A 4,364-nucleotide genomic window follows, 5' to 3' on the forward strand; every position below is an offset into this window, starting at 1 on the left:
ATGAAGGTAATCCTAATGGGTTAAAGATCAAAATAAAAGGATTGAACAACCTACTCATTATTCAAAGGAGAATCATAAAACACCAAAAGGAGGCAGTGGGTGGACGAAAATCTTGTAATAAATAATGTTCTCCTAATCATAATCACCGACTCTTGTTGGTGTGCTTTGGTAAGAATGAGAATCACTTCATAACTCTAGGGGAATGAAAGTTTTAGGGTAGGACGGGATCTAAAAACTCTCTAACATGTTGTGAAGCCTTCTATCCGAGGAGGGTCATGAATACAAAAACGTAGATCATGGGGACCCTTAAAAAGGGGGATAGAGAATAATAATGGGCTTTCCAAGCATAAAACAGTCCCTACCAATACATTCTATGGAAACAGATAGAAGGTAGTCTTCTCATTATTCGTAACCCAGGTATATTTTCGTTCCCAATAATCTTCATGAAAAGACTACCATGATTTCCTAACAAACTGAGAGAGAGTCGAGTTATGAAAAAACTCATCTATGATCTACTTATTTCTAAGTATGTATCATCCAGTGCTTTATCTGCCATCTCTGTAGTTGCCAAAATCCTACCCTCTCAGATATTGAGTAGGTTGACCCGAGAAGTGATCATTCATTGGAAGTAAGGGCTAAGAGTTATCTTGAATTAACCTCGACTTATCAAGGAAGATCAAGATAGATTTAGGGCGGATAGGTGGGTCTAGAATAAATTCCCTAAGCGGATCCTGACTTTTTAATGACAGAGGCAAAAACTTACTCTTTCAACTCAAAGTTAGGTAAGGCTTCACTTGCTCATTCTAACGCTCATTTAGTAGACAAAAAGTGGAGTGCATAAGCCCTTTTAGAGATAGGGCTGAGTACTACATAGCTCGTAATTAAAAAAACAAAATGATCCTTGTCTACAAAGTAGAATCACCTTATCTTACTTGCTTCCGGCATAGCCTCTAGCTCTAAATAATAGGAATTCAGGTATGGTTGGACTACTACCAACCATTACGAGAGGTAGCAAAGGTTTTCCCATTGAAAACCTACTCCTAAGAAGTTGTTGGATCAAATTAGTACATTATATATCTGCACCTTTCCTACTCCACTACTTCCCTCCTTCAAGGTATGATTAATGCACCTTAAACCTCTATCTTAAAAAAGAGCACTTTTTTCTTAGCAGGAATGAAAGATGTCAGAATACACCTTATTTATCTCGACGAAATAAGTGAAAGAGATGGGTTGTATACTAGAATCTACCCAAATGTCCTTATCAATTATGTATAAGGAACATGGGAAGCATCATCCTTATAAGACAGTTTCTAAACAAAAGAAATTCTTTTTCGTATTCAACTATGAGAGGGCAACTTGAGCAATTAAAGCTACTCCCTTTTCCTTTGTGAATATGCCCATAAGAAATGACAAAAAGTCAAAAATTTAGATTCAGATCTTATTCACATTGTTATGGGAGATGAGGCTCTTCAAGTTCCAAGACGCCTCCAAGATGCCTATTATGATGTTCTTTTAAAGGGGTATTTGAGTTGGCTATTTGAAAATCTTTAATCTAAAGATGAATTCCTATTAATTGATTACCTTGATTGGTTAGGAGAACATCAGAGATAGGAAAAGATGTCAATATTGAACAGTTAAGGAATTCTTCTTTGCTTCAAGATTGCCAGCGTATTTTCTTTGAGCCAAAGTAAGGAACCCCTCATTCCAAGTAGGTCGAGACCTACAAGGTCGAAAATAGTAATGGGAGAGCTTTCACCATGCCACAAGATTCTTTTATGAAGCGTTCTTTCCACTTCTTATTACGAAAGTGACCAAGCAAATAGATGATGATAGTTCAATCGATAATCTAACAAGTAACCAAAATAAAGAAAGATGAGACACTTTTATTAGAAGTTAAAAGAGTTTGGTCCAGTCAGAATTCATGCATGACCCGTCCGTCTACTGTTTGATATGAAAATGGTGTTGGCAAAGGGTGTCGCTATGACCCTTAATAAATCGAATGTTCTTTCAACTTTTATTTGATTCTGGCTGCCAGCATAAATCTCATGAGATTGGCCCACTATTACTACAAAAAAAGCCATGCCCTTTCATCTCCTTACAGTTAAGTGGCACAAGGGCCACTTCTTTTGCGATAATTATTTCCTCATCTGGGAAGCAATCCATAAACTCATGTTCCTCTTTGATGGGGTGCAAGTTGAAGTACCTACTCCAGAGCAACTACACTGCCTAGCCTATATTTCTACCCACCCTTGGGTTTCTATGCTTGGTTCCACAACCAATCCCAAATCTATCTATTTGAGGGAGGTCCAATTTTGCACTCTTCAAATTGCTTAGAAGTAGAAGTGCCCGCCTATCAATCAAAGAATCTGAGCGGTTGCTTTATTTAAAATACTGACCACGAGTGGTTGCTTTTATTTATCTAATTCATTAATTTTTATTTATAAAAATGACAGTGAGTGGTCACTTGTATTAATTTATCTTAAAATAAATCGATCACATGTGGTCAGTTTATGTATAATTATATGACTTTTTTGTTAGTAAAATCGATCACATATTGTCGGTTATTTTAATAATTAATTTTTTTTAATAAAATCGACCACAATGTATAATTATTTAATTTTTATAAATAATTAAAATATTTTTTAATAAAACCAAAAAGTGATCGATTTTATTTAATTATTTAATATTTTATACTACATGTGATCAATTTTATTTAATTTTTTAATTTATTTTTTAATAAAACTGACCACATGTGGTCGGTTTTATTAATTTTTGTCAAAAAAATTTCAGATTGCCGACTACTTGTAGTCGGTTTTTCTGATAATTTTAAAGAAACCGACCACAAGTGGTCACTTAACCATTTTTAAGTCATTACTTTATATTTTCAACTGAACAGACTTAACCATTTTTAAGTCACTAGTTCACATTTTCTAGTCACTACACTTAACTATTTTCAAGTCACTAGTTCACATTTTCAAGTCACTAACTTAACCATCTTCAAGTCATTAGTTCACTATTTCAATTGACTAAACTTAAAATACTTTTAAAATACAAGTTCACATTTTCAAGTGACTACACTTAACCATTTTCAAGTCATTAGTTCACAATTTCAAATGACTAAATTTAACCATTTTCAAGTTTCTAGTTCACAATTTCAAGTCACTACACTTAACCATTTTAAATTCACTAGTCAGCTTACGCCATGCTACGCACGACCCAATGATGATTATTAAAATTTTTACGTTATGTATAATTCTATCATTTAATTAAAAGCTTTATTTGTTTGGTTGATAAATTCTAAGTTAGACATATAATATTATATTTAGATTGATGAAATTTGCATAACGATATTTTAAGTTGTTCAATCTTTTGTGAAATTGATAGTCAATTATATTTTAAAAATATTTTAAGTTCTTAATTACTGCAATTTATAATATGTTTTTTCTATTCTACTAATTAGAAGTGACATAGTAAAATTATTATAAAAATGCTTTTGAATTTTTTTTTAAGTGGCTCCATATAAGACGTCATGTTAATTTAAAATATCAAAAATTAATTTATCATTTTATGTCTATTTTACTTTATTTTATTAAATATTATTAATTTTTTAATACTTAAATGACTTGTAATAATTGAGTATGGGTAATTTAGTAAAACTACGATTGAAGTACTTGAAACAATCATGTTATAAATATCTATTTTAGTTTTTTATGAAATATTATTAATTTTTTAATACATAAATAACTTATAATAATTACTCAGGGGTAATATTATAAAATCACGATTGAAACAGCTGTGGCGGACATGTCGAACATGAGCAGCCTGCTTCAGCTACTTATTGTAACTTCTTATATAAGATACTAATAATATAATTTTCTTTAACGCTTAAATAACCATAATAAGTAATAGGGATGATATAGTAAAATCACGATTGGAGTCGCGAAGCTGACATGTATTAAAAGTGATATGGCATAATAACTATAAAAAATTACTTGTGAAAATAATCTAAGTGAGCCTCATATAAGACATCAAGCTAATTTAAAACATCAAGAGTTAATTTATTATTTTATGTCTATTTCATCTTTTTAATTAAATATTATTAATTTTTTAATGCTTAGACGACTTATAATAATTAATTAGGGATGATATGGTAAAATTACAGTTGAACCAATTGAAACAAACATGTCGGAAATGTTTATTTTAATTATATGTATTAAATATTATTAATTTTCTAATACGTATATAACTTATAATAGTTAATCAAGGGTGATATAGTAAAAACACAGTTGTAGCAGCTGAAGTAGGCATGCTAACCTGCTGACTGCTTAAGCATAAAACTCCCTCTTATATATAACTATTCAATT

Source organism: Capsicum annuum, unplaced genomic scaffold, assembly GCF_002878395.1.
Source record: "Capsicum annuum cultivar UCD-10X-F1 unplaced genomic scaffold, UCD10Xv1.1 ctg5091, whole genome shotgun sequence".
Taxonomy (NCBI): Eukaryota; Viridiplantae; Streptophyta; class Magnoliopsida; order Solanales; family Solanaceae; genus Capsicum; species Capsicum annuum.